Source organism: Podarcis pityusensis (assembly GCF_964106645.2).
Source record: "Podarcis pityusensis genome assembly, chromosome: Z".
NCBI lineage: Eukaryota > Metazoa > Chordata > Lepidosauria > Squamata > Lacertidae > Podarcis > Podarcis pityusensis.
Window position 1 is genome coordinate 8,192,181 of NC_138044.1, and position 17,015 is coordinate 8,209,195.

At 45.2% G+C, this 17,015-nt stretch overlaps 1 protein-coding gene across 6 annotated transcripts in view; it reads left to right on the forward strand.

The window, feature by feature from the left end:
• Window positions 1–2,598: 2,598 nt before the first annotated feature.
• The window catches only part of TNC (tenascin C), an 84,974-nt gene continuing 70,557 nt past the window's right edge, over window positions 2,599–17,015 (forward strand). The window contains exon 1 of one of the 6 annotated variants that reach the window (XM_080990761.1): window positions 2,599–2,998. The gene's annotated coding sequence lies outside the window, so the exon portion shown is untranslated. The remainder of the gene's footprint in view (window positions 2,999–17,015) is intronic. The other 5 variants (XM_080990760.1, XM_080990762.1, XM_080990763.1 and 2 more) reach the window with 5 other exon arrangements.

The following is a 17,015-nucleotide window of genomic DNA, read 5'->3' on the forward strand; positions in this document are numbered from 1 at the left end:
TGAACCTCTTTCCAAATTTGAGCGAGTTTATCTGGGGGGGGGGGGGGGAATTTGCAAAATAATTTTTGGAGTCCTTACAGGATCCTGAGGGAGAAGGTGGTACTGTTAAGCCACATGAAAGAGTCTCCTGGAACTGTTTTCAACAGATGCAAGAGAGATGGTGAAGAAGGCCTTCTTTACTATCATTATTGCCACTTGGTAGGCTCAGCATTGAACTCTAACCTGTGTTTTCACCAATGGTGCTCTAGCAGTCTCAGCGATTATTTTATCACCCCATGGTTCCCGTCCCCCCAGTTTTCCTGAGGCAGTCTGAGCTCCACAGCATCGGAGAGGCAGAGACCGAGGAAGGGGTAGGTGGTGGGTGTGGGCTGCCCCAGGTGTCACCACTGAGGGGGGTGACAAAATGCCAGGCGGCACTCACAGCGGGGCCTGCAGTGCACCCGAGCCATATGTCTCTCCTGGAAGAGACGCGGTGGCTTGGGTGCGCGCAGGCTCCACGCTGCCCAAACGGTCCACCCGCTGCCTCCCTCCCCCCCCCAGCTGTGGGAGGAAGCAGGCAGACTCTGAAGACCCTGCGGCACCCAAGCGGCTTCCTCCGCTGCTGCATAGAGGGCACTTTGGAGACAGACAGTTGATAGCCCTGGTTAACTCTGCATTCCAGGGGGCCACCGGGGAATCAGCTGAGAGGCCACCAACATGAGATAATGTATCCCCTACTATTTGGACCATTCAAATTGGTCCCACATCCCTGCGGCGGGGAAGGGTTGCACAGAAGTCTAGTTGCACCAGGAAGTGATCTGACCATGGCACTTCTTTTGTTTCACTTTTACTTAGTGTCAGACCACCCATGTGCACAGAGGTAAAGGCATTTCCAAGGCTTTGAGTAGTGGTAGTAGTAGTAGTAATAATAATAATAATAATAATAATAATAATAATAATAATAATAATAAATTTATTTATACCCTGCCCTCCCCAGCCAAGGCTGGGCTCAGGGTGGCTAACAACCAATAATAAAAACAAGTTGAATAAATACAACTTAAAAACAAGATTAAAATACAACATTAAAACATTAAAACAATTAAAATGCAGCCTCATCACAGGAGGAGAAAGGAAAAAGAAAGAGGGGGAGAGAATCAAATTGACTCCAAGCCAAAGGCCAGGCGGAACAACTCTGTCTTACAGGCCCTCCGGAAAGAAATCAGATCCTGCAGGGCCCTGGTCTCATGAGGCAGAGCGTTCCACCAGGCCGGAGCCAGTGTTGAAAAGGCCCTGGCTCTGGTTGAAGCCAATCTAACTTCCTTAGGGCCCGGGACCACTAGGGTGTTGCTATTTATGGACCTTGAGGCTCTCCGTGGGGCATACCGGGAGAGGTGGTCTCGTAGGTACGAGGGTCCTAGGCCGTGAAGAGTAAGACCATTTTATCCACCCTAGTTGCACTTCCCCAGCCATTATATTGGCTAGGCCGTACTTTCGAGGCAGCCCTGGCCCTCTCCCCTTAAAACCAAACGAACTTATAGAAAACTAATTTTAAAAGTACACATAACAATTTAAAAATGATTTGAAACATCCCTCACCCCATTAAAATATTAAAACGGGGAGGATTTTGTAAAGGAATGGAGAGAAGGTAGGACCACGAGAATCTCTGCTCATTGTCTGTCTCTGTTGACAGGACTGCCTCCTTCTGGTCACATTGGGAACTGACACTCGCCCAGCAATTCAAGCTGAAACATCCGGCCGAAACACCTTGAAGGCAGCCCTCAAGGACCCCCTGGGATGGGGCTTTGCCCATGATCTTGTTTGAGCACTGCATGAGGGTGTTGTGAATGTCCTTGGCACAAGACAAGGTAGCTCAGTCAATAGATCATGAAACTCTTATCCGCAGGGTCATGGGTTTGAGCCCCACATAGGGTAAAAAGATTCCTGCATTGCAGGGGGTTGGACGGGATGGCCCTCATGGTTCTTTCTAACTCTACAGTTCTATGATTCTAAGAGATCTGGGACTTGATCAAGCTGAGACACTGAGTGTAGGGCAGGCTCTCTACCTAGACCATGCCCAGCTTGGTATCTGTCAGCACGGGGGTCAGTGAGTGCCTGCCACTGTCAAAACTCTGGGAGAGGCACCTGTAGACCAAGTGTAGCCACAACTCCAGCTGGTTGTGCAAGGCATAAAATTCCTCAAATAAAAATCGCAGCTGACTCTATTCACCTAAGCATCTGCTTTTGAGATGCCCCAGCTATCAACAAAGCATATACTTTTCATGAGCACTGGAAAACTAGTTCACACTTGTTTGTGTACACATGCACACACTGGATATATGGTGCTGCCTTAAGAGGACTGTGCTAGAGAGTCCTGGCAGCCTTAGTGATCTGATGGGGTGTGGGTGGGGGGGTGGGGGTCTGTGTTAACAAAAATATAATGAAATGTGCAATATTCCTTGGGGAAATGCTCTCCCCTCTGAATCATTTGATGCCTTGAGCTGATTTTCCTACACACACACACACACACACACACACACACACACAGTCCCTTAGTGGGGAGGAAAGAGGGTGCGGTTATGCCTTCCTCTCATCATAAATTACATGCAAATGCCTTTTGTGCCTCCGCTCCTATATATGTGAGTGCCTGTGTCTTTCACACAAGCAAGCGCAGGGTCCAGAGAGGACCTGTGCCTTTAATTTGCCAACTGCAAAACTACAGAGTCTGTGCCTTGAAGGCATCCCATTACAGTGGAATGAGCTAAGGATCTACTCAGCTATATAAACCAGCAGAAACTGCTTACTCCAACCAGAGTTTGCCTTACTGTCAAACATTCTCCCTCCCTCTCTTTTTCCCCTCTCTCTGTCTTTCTCTCTCTGACTTGTCCCGTCTATACCATAGATGGGACAAGTTTTCTGAATTTTTTCCCTCAAGACAGAAGCGGACAAGAGTAAAGCATCCTATTTATCCCCTGGAGACTTGACACACCACAAGGAACTAACACATATCAAAGGCAAGCAGGTAAGTCTTCTCTCCAACATTGAGCATGGCATTTTTCAGGGGATGGAAAAGTAAATGTTTTAGAATAGGTTCCATTCTTTTATGGTTCTTTTTTTCTGAGTTGCTGGAGTTTGGACCTGGAGATGCTTTTGAGATTACTAGGTGATTTAGATATAGATGATACAGATACAGATATAGATATAGATATGCAGAAATTTAAAAGTTTGTTTATTTTGTGTAATGCCAGATGGGATCAGATCTGTGTTTCTATGGTGTTTTCAGTGGATGCATAAATTAGCCAATGAATGAATGAGAGATGAAGGCATGCTAATGGAGGGTGTACATGCACACACACAGGCACACACACCCCAATTAAAGTAGCAAAGCAAACACACAATGAAAATGGCAAGTGAGGATGGGGAAATGGGGGTTATTCATGTTTCTGAGACTTCAAGGGGTGATGGAGATTAACTGATAGCATTGGGAATGTAACCTTTTAAAGATGCAAATGAACCTTGTTCATTGGAAAGAAAGAAAGAAAGAAAGAAAGAAAGAAAGAAAGAAAGAAAGAAAGAAGCCCATATTGTGTTTGGCGGTGGATTCCAATTTCTTCCTGAAATGTGTGCGCCTGGCTTCCAGACCAAAAAATTTAAAGGCAAAGTTCAGCATGTATCTTTCTTTCATTTGGCTATTGAAAACAGAGGGTGATCTGTGCCAGAGGATGGAAAATGCTTCTCTTCTCCCACCTCTCCACAGCTCTTGAAGCAAGCTGCTTTTTTTCCACACCGAGCAGCCTATCACTCTGATAGTTTTATTCATCTCTACACTTTTCTGTGCATCAGCTGGCTGAATAGTGCATTTGTGCAAGCATGGGATCTCATGAGTTGAATGAGAAGAAAAATGGATCTGTAACCCTTGGCTTGGCTAAGTAGCTGGATCTAGCTTCTCAACTTGCCAGCTACATGCAGTTGTATAATATCTTTCAGGACAGGCTGTAGGTTTTTATTAATGGAACATTTTCTTGCCCGCTTTCCCAAGTACTTCAGAAGTCTTGTGTGATGTAGTATGGATCTGAGGCTGGCTGGTCCTATTTCATTCAGAAGCCATATCCACTGGGTTGGATCCAACAATTCTACTTGGAGTAGACCCATTGAAACTATTGGACCTAAGTTAAGCATGTCAATGATTTTCAATGGGGATCTGTTCTCCATATGGTTAATATTGTGTTCAGAAGGGTTTACTCTCACCTAAGTGTGTTTAGGCTTACAGTTTTAATTCAGAACTATCACACAGTTAAAAAGCATCAATGCTGTGAAATCCACTTTGAAGATTGCACTGAATTCTGCCTAAAGTGAAAGTTGGAATCTTAAAGGAAACTATCATAGGGTTTTTGATAAGCAGCTTTTTCACAGAGGAGAGGTTGTTTTCGACTATTAAAATCTAAGCCATTTAAAGTTGTATTCCTAACTAAACACCCCATCAGACATAACAGAAAATGTGTCTGAGGAAATGCCTGAAGGATCATGTTGCATCTACCACTCAGTCCCATGGGAGAGAGAGCAGTAGCCTGACCTTATGAGTGTTTGCTCCAAACTAACTCCCGGTTTGCTTAATAGAATTACTCTCAATGAAGTAAGATTAGATTCACAACACTGCAGTCTTAAACACCATGGATGGGGAACTGGTTTCAGACTAAAATAATAATAAAATAAAGCTTCCCCACTCAGGCAAGCAGGGCTACACTGCACAACCTGCCTACCTGTGCAGGTGAATCCCCCCAACACTGGGAGGTCATTCAGCAAGGGGGCCAGGGTTACACAGCAGTGAGGCCAGGCTGGGCTCTAGGACCCAGAGACCCCCAGCAGGAGGCAGGGTGGGATGGGGATCCCTGCATGAGGGTGCCTGGTTTGCACCCCCTCAACATCATGTGCTCAAGGCCATGGCACCCCTGATCCCGCCACGCTACACCCCTGCTTTGTACGGTAGACTAGTTTCACTCACACTTCCCTCTCTAGTTACAGATAGGTAGCCGTGTTGGTCTGCCATAGTCAAAATAAAAAAAATCCTTCCAGTAGCACCTTTAAGACCAACTAAGTTAGTTCTTGGTATGAGCTTTCGTGTGCAAGCACACTTGCACACGAAAGCTCATACCAAGAACTAACTTAGTTGGTCTTAAAGGTGCTACTGGAAGGATTTTTTTTTTACTTCCCTCTCTGTTTTCCACCCAGGCAACAAAAAGGCACCATCCAAGTTTAAGGACCTATCCCAGCTGGGGAGGCAGAGTCCTGGGGTGGGGGAATGCTCAAGGAGGGTATGATGTAAGGCTGGGAAGGGGATATGGCTGGGTAAAAGAAGTGTCACTGAGGACAGTGGCAATGGTGGCCTCCAGCTAGCGAGGTCTAGAGGACTGCATTTGGGATAAGTCCCATTAAACTCACTTCTGAGTAAATGAAAACAGGATGCGCCAAGAACATGCATCAGAATAGGCTGTGGATTGTGCACGAGAAAGCACATGGGACACACCAGCCAGATTGCAACACATTCAGCTTACAGCCCTCCTTGTATCAGCTCCCACTTTCAGCATCCCCTTATGAGGAAGTCTGAATACAACCCAGCCAGTAGCACATTTAGGCTTCAACTTGACACACAGTTACCCGGGAACAAGTGCTATTGAACTTAGTGCAGCTTACTCCTGACTGACTAGACTTGCCTGGGACTGCCAAGAAACTGCCTGGACAGAGGGGGGTGTGCACTTGCAACTCCCCCCCCCCCGCCTGCCAGCTCCTATTTCACTACTGTGTCTTATTTCATCCCCTTGCAAGCACACACAAAGCACTATGCAGTGCTCCCAGTGCTCCCAATGGCTATTGTTTTAAAGCAACTGGTAATTTATTTATGGCACAGTCTTGGATCAGCTTAATGTGCTGAAAGTATAACTGGTTCCACTTTTGCTGGGGAGAAAATGCAACCCACTAAAATAAGTAGTTCTAAATAATCTGAAGAGATAAGCACTGGCAGGATGGGAATGTAACCTTAGCAGAGAAACAATTTCCACACCTGGCTACCAGAGGTGGAAGACAGGTTTACAATGAGACCTCTCCTTCTTAATGGGATCCTACTCTCACACAAACAATCAATATTTAGCAGGAGGAATTACAAAACTCTTCAGGTTTAGAGTTCAGGTTGTGCTGGGAAGTAATGCCCTGAATACTGTAGATTAGTTTATATATTCAGTAGTACAGTTGGGACGCGGGTGGTGCTGTGGGTTAAACCACAGAGCCTAGGACTTGCTGATCAGAAGGTTGGCAGTTCGTAAAAGGCGAAAGATTTATACGATCTGAGGTGAAACCAGAGAGCAGTCCGAAAGCACGTCAAAGTGCAAGTAGATAAATAGGTACCGCTCTGGCGGGAAGGTAAACAGCGTTTCCGTGAGCTGCTCTGGTTCGCCAGAAGCAACTTAGTCATGCTGGCCACATGACCCAGAAGCTGTACGCCAGCTCCCTCGGCCAATAAAGCGAGATGAGCGCCGCAACCCCAGAGTTGGTCATGACTGGACCTAATGGTCAGGGGTCCCTTTACCTTTTCCTTTAGTACAGTTGGTCAAGGGGGCAGGACCATTATTTGTGCAGCAACATCCAAATGTGTAATCAGCCTACCTATTGTCTAGGTAGGTTGCCCTTGGAAATGAGGTGGGTCAGATAAGGAGGTGATGGGACTATCTTTAGATCAGGGTTTCCCAAACTTGGGTCTCCAGCTGGTTTTGGACTTTAGCTCCCTTCCCCCCTAGTTACCAGGACCAGTGGTCAGGGATGATGGGAATCATAGTCCAACAACAGCTAGAGACCTAAGTTTGGGAAACCTTTCATTAGATGCATGATTGGGTAGAGATTGCCTTTATGGTCCTTCCAGCTATGCAATTTGGTATGTCAGTCGATATGTTAGAAGATGCAAATCAAACAACCCTCCTAGCTGGGACTGTTCTGCTTTGAAATGCCAGTGTATTAGTCTGCATGTTGAGAGTGGCCCCTTCATGTAAAAAGCTAGCACATCAAGAGAGGAGTTCTCATGTTGGTTCTTCTTTACGTGCTAATTTGCTGCGTGTCAGGAGATTCTGAAGGGAGGGGAGGGAATAAGAACTTGAGAGGGAATAAAGTAGCTGCGATCAATTCCACCATTTTTCAGACTTTAAGCTTTTGGCATGAATGGAATATTCTGGTGCATACAGAATCCACAAACTGGTTTAGTATATATCAGATTCAGAAACAGGATGTGAGCCCTAAAGATTTTGCTGAATGAAAAGGCTAGTGAGAACCTCATAAGCCTGCAAGGCTAGAAACACACAATTTGCTTGTTGGAATATAAGCCCTCTCTGCTTTCTAAAGTTTAAAAGGGATTTGCTTTAAGTTTCTGAAAAACTGTAAAACTACATTTCTTATACTGATTTATTTATCAATTTTCTATCCTATATCTTCCTCCAAAAGAGACTGTATATTGGGGTGGGGGAACCTTTTCTGCCCAAGGGCCACATGCTTTCTGGGTAATTTTCTGGGAGTCACATACCAGTGGTGGATGGGGCCAGAAGGAAAAGTAGGCAGAGCAGCAAATGTGAATTTTACCATTACACAGTAGACTGGTTTCTTTACCCTCACACATCCCTCTCTGCCCTCCACCCAGGCATGTAAGAGTCATGATCAGAGTTCAAATCTAGCAAAGAAAACAAAAGGGGGATGTGAAGTGAAGTCAGTGAGGGGAGTGACCTGGGAAAAGCAGGTGTGGCTGTGAAGGGTTGTGTGGTCTAGAAAGAATCTCCAGGTGGCCTGAGGTTCCTCAACGCAATTGGAAATTATGTCTTGCAATCTCATAATTGAGGGTCAAGGAGGTGGAAAGATGTGAGATGAGGTAAAAGAAATAAACAGAGTGGGGTACTGTAAGCTCTAGTGGGGATTTGGCCACAAGCTTCCAGAGTCCAAGAGACGTATTCTTAATGTCTGCTCCCAGATATTGGAACTCCCACCCTGGAGAAGCCAGACTGGCTCCTTCCTTGCTGTCCTTCCCCCGGAAGGTGAAGACTTTTATGCTCCAACAGGCTTTTGGGGACTGGCTGCTTTTAATTAAAGGGCTGGTGTTGTGCTGTTTTTATTGTAAATCCTGGTATGTTTAAACATATTTAATATAGTTTAAATTGTTGTTGTTGTTGTTGTTTAGTTGTGTCCAACTCTTCGTAACCCCATGGACCAGAGCACGACAAGAACTCCTGTCTTCCACTGCCTCCCGCAGTTTGATCAAACTCATGTTAGTAGCTTCGAGAACACTGTCCAACCATCTCGTCCTCTGTCGTCCCCTTCTCCTTGTGCCCTCCATCTTTCCCAACATCAGGGTCTTTTCCAGGGAGTCTTCTCTTCTCATGAGGTGGCCAAAGTATTGGAGCCTCAGCTTCAGGATCTGTCCTTCCAGGGAGCACTCAGGGCTGATTTCCTTCAGAATGGATAGTTTGATCTTCTTGCAGTCCATGGGACTCTCAAGAGTTTCCTCCAGCACCATAATTCAAACGCATCAATTCTTTGGCGATCAGCCTTCTTTATGGTCCAGCTCTCACGTCCATACATCACTAAAAGGAAAACCATAGCTTTAACTACATGGACCTTTGTCAGCAAGGTGATGTCTCTGCTTTTTAAGATGCTGTCTAGGTTTGTCATCGCTTTTCTCCCAAGAAGCAGGCGTCTTTAATTTCGTGACTGCTGTCACCACCTGCAGTTTAAATAATATATAGTTTTAATTCTATCAATGTTTAATTATATTTTAATGATTGATTTTTCTGTTTTTAGCAGTTCTCGTTTTCATCTGTAAGCCTTGAATCCCATCAGGGGAAAAGGTGGGGTATATATATTGTAAGGGACGCGGGTGGCGCTGTGGGTAAAACCTCAGTGCCTAGAGCTTGCCGATCGCATGGTCGGCGGTTCGAATCCCCGCGGCAGGGTGAGCTCCCGTCTTTCGGTCCCAGCTCCTGCCCACCTAGCAGTTCGAAAGCACCTTTAAGTGCAAGTAGATAAATAGGGAGAGCTTTTTAGCGGGAAGGTAAACGGCGTTTCCGTGTGCTGCGCTGGTGCTGGCTCGCCAGAGCAGCTTCGTCACGCTGGCCACGTGACCCAGAAGTGTCTCCGGACAGCGCTGGCCCCCGGCCTCTTAAGTGAGATGGGCGCACAACCCTAGAGTTGGACACGACTGGCCCGTACGGGCAGGGGTACCTTTACCATTATATATTGTAAGCTGATTAGTCCTTCTAGCCCAGGATGCCCCAATTGGTAGACAGCAAACAGCCCCTGAATGAAACAGCATCTCTTCCCTACTGCAGTTTCCAGCAACTGAGCCATGTTTCAAAAGCAGCTGCTGAAGTTCAGAAAGCAACAGGAGGAAGTTGGGTGCAGGTAGCAACACAGCAGGGGTGAACAGGTGCTTGACTAGGCAGAACCTGATATAAGATAAGGGTTGATGGAAGCAGGTTGATTAGGGTGGTAGTTGTATCAGCTGTCTAAGTGCTAAGTCTCCTCATGCTGCTGCCTTGAATAGGGATGGGGAGCATGCTGCCCTTCAGAGGCTGCTAGACTAATTTCCCGTGCAATGTTCTACTTGCTTCTTCTTTTTTAATTAGGTGTATATAGGAGAGTTGGAGGGACGGGAGCTGGAGCTATCCACTCCCTCCACCACTTGTCTCATTCACATATTACAGTGGTGCCTCGCAAGACGAAATTAATCCGTTCCGCGAGTGTCTTCGTCTAGCGGTTTTTTCGTCTTGCGAAGCAACCCTATTAGCGGCTTAACGGATTAGCGCTATTAGCGGTTTAGCGGCTATTAAAGGCTTATCGGCTTAGCGGATTAGCTGCTAAAAGGCTATTAAAGGCTTAGCGGCTTAGATAAAGGGGGGGAAAGCGAAAACAAAATCTCAAGACTCGCAAGACATTTTCGTCTTGCGAAGCAAGCCCATAGGGAAATTCGTCCTGCGAAGCAACTCAAAAACGGAAAACCCTTTCGTCTAGTGGGTTTTCCGTCTTGCGAGGCATTCGTCTTGCGGGGCACCACTGTACTAGTATTGCATAAAAGAGTAAATAAAACTGAGGTTTCGTTGATAAAGAAGAAAATGTTTTTTTTTTTTATTTACACTTACTTCATATTTAGAAGGATAGTTTTGAATTCTAAGTCAACATGGTGGAGCTACTCTCTCATGGCTGTCTCCTGCAAGAGAGGTGGAAGGGGCGGAGCTTGCAAGTTTGGCAGGAAACCACATAGGGGAAAATACACTGTCTCTTGCTCTCAATGCTGCCCTCTGCTGACTATGGGCTTGCAAGGTTGCTAACACTTAACATTCTCAGGACATTTCTGACCTTAGGGATGCATGGTATCACTTTGGCTAAAGGTGTCCAAATGGACTTCGAATTGAGGATGGGAGGGAAATGTAGTGTGGTTCACATTCTAATGAAAACCTGCTTCATCTGCACTTCATGAAATAATGCACAAACTTAAATGTGTCTCCCCTGAATTTTGCAAACTGTTCCTCAAGACTTCCTTCCCCAAAAGTGGATTGCTCTGGTAACATGGCAATTGGAGGCAAGATGTAGGCAACACCAGCAAATTCCCCTCAGGGGACACACTGGTGAAGCAGCACCAAGCAAGATTGAACCCTCCTGTCTATTGCATGGCTGGTGAATGGGGAAGGAGGAAGCTCCTGCCCCTATGTTTAATTAGGGTTTAAAAATCCTATTAAACATTTGCCCCACACCCAAATTGATTTGAGGGTGGATCTTGGATTCCTCAGGTTGGCCTGGATTGGGTCAAGTGGGTGGGAAACGGTGCACAGTGTTGGTTTTTGGAGCTAGAGTTTGACACAGACACGACTGCTAACCAAAAATCAACTTTGTCTGCTAGTTCAAAAACCAACAAATATCAGAGGGAAACCTGAGAATGAAACAAAAATGAATAAGTTAGTGGCCCATTTGCTGGTGAAACACAAAGCTGTTAAGAGTGAGCAATAATCTGCTTTGTATTCAAAGGATGCTCTCAGGTTTGGCCACAGTATTTTCTTCTCCTCAGACTCTCTTTGTCAGTGGCAAATGTTCTCCACATGTGGGAAAAATTAAGAACCAGGCACTTGTCCAGGAAATCCTGAAATATCCCCCTCCCCAAATATGATGTAAATAAGCCGGAGAGTTGGGAGTTCCTTGGCCTGACAAGAGGCTGTCTGTCTGGCAAGCAGGATGTGTGGGGAGGGTGCGGGAATGAGAGGTGGGTTTCAGTACTGCTTTCTGAGGAACTGAAAGGAGACTTGACATGTCTTCAGCCATAATGAGTAGGCAGAGCCTGCCATGTCCATCTAATTAAGGTTAAAATACACATTTCATTATGCAGAAACCTGATTGCCCTTTCTCTCATGAGAATGTTTCTTGTTTGATTAGAAAATGCTAGGGAGAGCTTTAAGGACTTGCAGCTGGGATTGGTGGGAGAGGGAGACCTCTGTGTGAATAGACTGGTCTCATTCACATCAGAAGCAGGGTTGTTGTTTGTTCAGTCCAAGGGCCACATTCCCTTCTAGGCAACCTTCCAGGGGCCACATGCTAGTACTGGGCAATGCTAGAAGCAAAAGTTAAAGCCATGGTTTTCCCAGTAGTGATGTATGGAAGTGAGAGCTGGACCATAAAGAAGGCTAATTGCCGAAGAATTGATGCTTTTGGGTTATGGTGCTGGAGGAGACTCTAGGACATTTAGAATGCAAGGCAGATGTTCTACCATTGAGCCACATCTCCTCCTCCCATGAGAAATTTGCATCCTATGCGGAGATGGCAAGGAGAGAGGCTACTTGGTGCAGCCCTGATTTGTGTTCATGCAGTGGTGTTAACTGTGAGCAGAATGGCCAAACAGGGCTGCTTAAGCACACATGTTGAGTCCAGATTAGCTGTTTAGTGTATATTTGGTAGGAATTGGTGCTCAGTGATACAGAGTAGCAGATTCAGCTTTGCTGCAGTGAAATATGTGGAACAGTGCTGTGTCAATCTGTTTCCTTTGGAGGAATTGAAAGCAATGCTAACTTACCAGTTTTGCAACTGGATAGCATTAGTGACTTGGTGCAAGCATGCGAGCTCGAGAGAGGTGATTGAGGCCACGTTGCTCCTTCCCAGTCATTCTGCCACTGTGCTGTGCTAAGCCACAGTTCTGTTTAGTATGTCAGCCAAACCCAGGCTCTTGGTTTAGCTGTCTGCAGACTAACCACAAGCTTCAACCAAGGTTTGTCCTAGGGTAAGGGTAGGCAACCTAAGGCCCATGGGCCACAAGTGGCCCATGGGGTCATTTAACTTGCCCACGAGCTGCCCCCGAACCTAGCAATCTTCCATAGCATTCCCCCCCTCTTGTTAAAACGATTTAATTTCTGACTTATTTATAGTGGTTTTTTTCCCTGTGTGTAGATCCACCCAAGGTCCATTCTTCCAAAGCAGAACACTGCTATCTTTTCCAAATGGAGATTTTCTCACAGAAGGCTGCTTCCATTGATTTGTTCATCTGTTGCTCATAGATAAATGCATATTGTAGTTTTCTCCTTGCAAAATCAGTGGTGCACTTAGGGAAGGAGTTCAGGGCAGAGGTCCAGTGCAGCACTCAGCTGATTGAGCAAGGACTGGCTTACCACATTTTGAATTAAGTGCAGAAATGCATAGCACCATCATAGAGAGGGTCCAAAGGAGATAATGTAAAGTTATTCTATCAATTGTTCTGGGACCTTTTTGCATACAGATGCCCTATTGTTGAGCTACATCCATCACTTAGGCAAATAATAACTTTTTACACCATCATCCAAACACTCAAACAGGATGGGACCAACAGCTCAGAGCTGGAACAATTCTGTTCATTCCCTGTACATATAGCGAGACTAGTGACTGGGAGTGGCCACCAAGACCATATAACACCGGTCCCAAAGACATACATTGGCTGCCAGTACATTTCCAAGCACAATTCAAAGTGTTGATGCTGACCTTTAAAGCCATAAATGGCCTCAGCCCAGTATACCTGAAGGAGCATCTCCACCCCCATTGTTCAGCCCCGAGGGCCTCCTGGCAAATCCCTCATTGTGAGAAGTGAGGTTACAGGGAACCAGGTAGAGGGCCTTCTTGGTAGTGGCGCCCACCTTGTGGAATGCCCTCCCATCAGATGTCAAGGAAATAAAAAACTACCTGACTTTTAGAAAACATCTGAAGGCAGCCCTGTTTAGGGAAGTTTTTAATGTTTGATTCTATTTTTAATATTCTGCTGGGAGCCACCCACAGTGGCTGGGTATAAAATTATTATTATTATTATTATTATTATTATTATTATTATTATTAGGTAGCCAATGCATTTCCCTCCAGACATTTTGAACTCCCAGCATACCCAACCAGCATGGGAGAGTCAGGGAGAGTGGGAGTTATAGTCCAGATCTAGAAGGTACCACACTGGTTAACAGTGGTCTGCACGCATTCATTCTCATGTGAACAAGGCTTAGGACATTTTCAGAACTCCAAAAATCAGGGGAGAAATCTGAATGAGAAGCCTTTTATAAATATCCCCAAATTCAACAAAATTGGGGAAGGTTGCCAAATTCAAACCATTGTTCCTTGTCTTGGCTATGGAAGACAGGATGGTCAGTTTTCCTCCTCTTCTCTCCCTCCCTGCTTCTGACATCCTTTTAAATACAAACTGTCAGCTTCTCCTTTCTGTAAATCCTTTTTCTCTTAGCTAAACAACATACACAGTGTGCCTTCAATCTCTCCACAGAAGTTTGCCATTTAGTTCCCTGGAGTGCTTCTCTGAATCCATTCCAACTTGTCAATTCTCAAACTGAAGTCACTACTCAAAAAACAAAACAAAACAAAAATCTCAATGGTGCTGAGTAAGAACAGAAACATTACTTCTACAGTCTCTGAAATGTTCCTTCCCCTTTTGCTAACTCATTTCACTGTTTGACCATTTATAGTCCCAAACTAATGTTAAGACCCATTGTCATGATCAGACAAATCTAGCTGTGTGTGTGTGTGTGGATAGAGATAGATAGATAGATAGATGATAGATAGATAGATTAGATAGATTAGATAGATATATAGATGATAGATAGATAGATAGATGATAGATAGATAGATAGATAGATAGATAGATATAGAATCACATTCTGTTCCCTTCTCAGCATAAAACGGTCTTCAAGAAATGTCTGAAATTCAAAAGTGAGGATGTTTTCAACTCTCTACTGGAAGAATATTCCATAGCATGGGACACTAAATGTCTGACTTCCAGTTGAGACCACTCAGGCATTTGTAACACAGGGAACAAGTAGCAGTGCTCCTCCATATGATCTCAGTGATTAAGCTGCACTATAAGAGCTCAGACAGTCCTTAAGGTATTCTTTTATCAATGTAAAAGGCTTGAACTTGGCCTGGTAGCACGTGGGCCGCCAGTGCAGATGCTTCAGCAAATGTGTCACAAGCTGCTAGTCATCTGCTCCCTTCAGCAGTATAGCCACTGCATTCTGCAATAGCTGGAACTTCTGGATCAGGCCCAAAGGAAGTCCCAAATAAAGTGCTTTGCAGTAATCCAGCCTCAAGCTTACCTGGACTACAGTAACCAAGTTATTGTTATATGACCAGACAAAGCTGGTAAAAGGCTATCCACAGAGGTCACCAGGGCCTTTAATGACAGACCACACATTTAAAGCAGCATTAAACATAGCTTCTCCTAAAGAAAATTAGGAACTATAGTTTGTTAAGGGTGTTAGGAGACCCTTAGTCCTTTTAAGGAGCTACAATTTTCAGAGTGGTTTAACAATCAAGCCTTCTTTCCTAGGGATGCGCAGGGAGAAAGGATAAATGAATATTCAAATGAAAGTTGGAAAAGCTAATGTACTTGGAGCAGCAATGCAGGGAGGGAAAAAGAAGGAACATCTTGTGGGGGGAGTCAGCTTTTAAATTTGAATTAATTTGGTAGTAATTTGTTTAAAATTATTGAAAATCAGTAAAATAAATAATTGGCAATCCCTCTTTCCTAGGGAACTCTGGGAGCTGTGGCTCTTTGAGGTTAATAGAGGTCTCCTAACAACTCTTAGCACCCTTTACAAAGGATGGCTCCCAGAATTCTTTGGGGAAGCCAGGACTTTTCAAAATGGCATTAATACTGCTTTAAATGTACAACGTGGCCTAAATGTACCTCCACTCTCTTTTATGAGGATGGTGAGTCGATAAGTTTTCCTTCTGATGAACTTCCTGCCCCCTCCTCCTAAATAATTCCTGGGTTGCTCAGTGAGTGTTCCATCCATTGCTTGCTAAGAACATTTCTGTACTAGTGTATTTACATGTGTGGGAAGACGAAAAATCCCTTTCCACCATGCACGAGACCACATAAATGGTTCCTAGAAGGCTTGTGTTAATCTCCTCCACACATCCCCAGAGCTGCTTGGCCTAGTTCTGTCAGATGTGGTGAAATCAAAAAATTATCTTCTCTGGGAAGGAGAACTAGAAAGTGGAGATTCAGCACACCATCTTTCAGCAGAGGGCGCTGGCCCTTTTAGGCCTGCAGGCACATCTGAACTGCTTGTTTCCATTCTCAGCCATTGCCAGTAAAGACTGATATCACTGATTAATGCAGACATGGAAATCGGTTCCATCATACTGGGCAGTAAGAGGAAGTTAATGGTGCCCACTGGCAGGGGTGGAGTTTGGTTTTTCAAATTTCAGTGGTACCTTGTGTGAGGCCAAAATTTGGTGGCCTACCCACCCCCTTTCTGATCAATTCACTACATCATAGTTGTAAATCCCTGAGGCGCCCCTAGGCTCAACTCCCAGTGTGACGTAATCACTGCTGCCCTAAATCCAGCTCAGCCACTGGGACACTTGGGGTGGAAGGTGTGGAGCCCAGAAGCAGGTGAAACTAGAGCTGATGACATGCAGAGTTGAATTCATTCTAGTTTTTCTCCAATAATCCTCCTTCCTGCTGAGTTCTACAGGGGGTAGCAATGAGACTAAGGGGGAGGTGGAAGCTCTCAGCCAGGGCTATGTCCTGGGCTGGTTGTAAGTAAGAAAGAAGATTAGAAGAGTCTGGCTCTGGGCAGAATGTGGTTGGTGGGGCAACAGCCTCTTTGCCAGGCTTGGTGGCGTCAAAGTTTCTATTTTAAAAAAAGACCAGATTGGCTTCATCCAGTGGAACAGCTATTCAGTAAGTGGATTAATAGCTAGAACACCATATTCGAAAGGCCTGTAGCATACTGAACAACTGCCCCATTTTAACCCAGACTTCCCAGAATTACAAAAGCCACCCTGGCTTCCGATTCCAACCCAGGATGTCCTGGGATTTCTTATGGTTCAGTGCTTTCTTTGGTTCTGCGCCTTCACTGACTGGCTGCCACTGACCACCGCCATACACCCTCAAGGAGGGCCATAGCAATGTACTTCTGGAAGACGGTGCCACTTCTGGAACTACATCACTGTGGCCCTCTGTGTGTGTGTGGTGGCAGGCAGAGGCACATGACAGCAGCCAGTCAGCTGACAGCCATGCCCATGCATGAGTGAGCAAAGGTAAGGTGACATCAGGTGTATGTGCGGTGGAAGTGAATGTGGGTGAAAGGTGGGGGCAAGTGGGTGGGCATTAGGCATCAGTGAGTGGGTGAGTAAGTGGTAGGATGGGGGGGGGTGTCCCAATTTGCCCACCTTGAAATATTGGAGGGTGTGCTGTGGAATCTGTGATCTGTGTGTGTTTCAAAAAAGAAGTCCCAAGGATCGTGAAACTGAAACATCAGCCTTATGTTTAAATTTCACATTAGCTGCTGCAATTTATTTTGGGGTGTGGGGGAGTACAAAGGGTGACAAAAAAAGAGAAAAGAATTACAAGGCCTATATGAGTGAAAGCTGTAAAGGGCTTGGTATAATTCAAAGTGAAGTCATTGACAAAAAATGAGCTCCCAACCATGTGTAACTTGGCAAATGAACTTTCCAAAGGCATGTTTTAAAAAAGATTTTTTTTCAGATCTTTGCCAGCT